Source organism: Microtus ochrogaster, unplaced genomic scaffold (assembly GCF_000317375.1).
Source record: "Microtus ochrogaster isolate Prairie Vole_2 unplaced genomic scaffold, MicOch1.0 UNK78, whole genome shotgun sequence".
NCBI classification, from domain to species: Eukaryota; Metazoa; Chordata; class Mammalia; order Rodentia; family Cricetidae; genus Microtus; species Microtus ochrogaster.
Window position 1 is genome coordinate 840,340 of NW_004949176.1, and position 951 is coordinate 841,290.

General features: G+C 42.8%; 1 protein-coding gene across 1 annotated transcript in view; it reads left to right on the plus strand.

Moving 5' to 3' along the window:
- Positions 1 to 951, plus strand: part of LOC101989647 (nucleoside diphosphate-linked moiety X motif 6) — a 7,842-nt gene continuing 6,891 nt past the window's right edge. Inside the window, exons 1-2 of the mRNA XM_005370387.3 lie at positions 1 to 287; positions 396 to 451. The gene's annotated coding sequence lies outside the window, so the exon portion shown is untranslated. The remainder of the gene's footprint in view (positions 288 to 395; positions 452 to 951) is intronic.

A 951-nucleotide genomic window follows, 5' to 3' on the forward strand; every position in this document is an offset into this window, starting at 1 on the left:
ACTCAATAGATGGTGTCTCATAACTGAACACCAAAGAGAATTAGTAAAGTATGAAAAAGATGTTCATCTGTGCCATGAGACATAGACAATCTATAGTAAAAGTTATGCAGATGATTCTAGTACAAGTTTAACATAGGCTGTAACTACCCTGGGAGTTCTAAATTGTTGAGGGAAGGAAGAAAAGAAAACAAACAGGAAGAAAGGAGAGAAGAGAAAAAGAAAGAAAACTGGTCAGCTGAGCAATGCTCTCCTTAGCGGAGAAGTGCTTCACAGTCTTCTTGGTTGAGGTATCTGGACCTTCAAATATGGGTGGGATTCTAATGACCACAGGTGACTGTGGGAGGAGTTGAAGGCAAATGGGATTAATGTTCTGCAATTATCTTTTCCCCCCAAAGGTGCTGTGTTTGATGATAGCACCAGAAAAGTGCTGGTTGTACAAGATCGAAATAAAGTAAGTTATTCCTGCCTTGTAGATTGCTTTCTAGATACTCTCCCTAGGGAAAAAGATCATGTAGCAGAAATGTTGAGCTGGCTAAAGGAATACTGAGAGATACTTTAATAGTTATTTCTGAGCAGTTATGGAACACTTAGATATTTAAATCGAGTCAAGATAGAGGCCCGGAAGTGCCAGTGAGATCCTCAGTGTCGTGCTTCCTCATGACTGTAGAATATCATAGCTGATGGTGTTTACTGGGAAGACACATTACTGAGGAGCATCCTGAGCATTGCCAGCTCTGCTCCCAGTTATGGCGAGGACAGAGATTGAGGACATGCCATCCTGACAGCCCTGCAGCTCAGTCTCTAGACAGTTGCAGAACGGATTCTTGGCCCTAAGAGCCTCCAGAGATGCTTCAGCGGATGTGACATTTCAAACTCAGACTGGCGGAGTTTCTTACTGGGGTAAGAAGGAGAGGAGACACCAAAGCTACAGAGAAACCCTGTCTTGAAAAA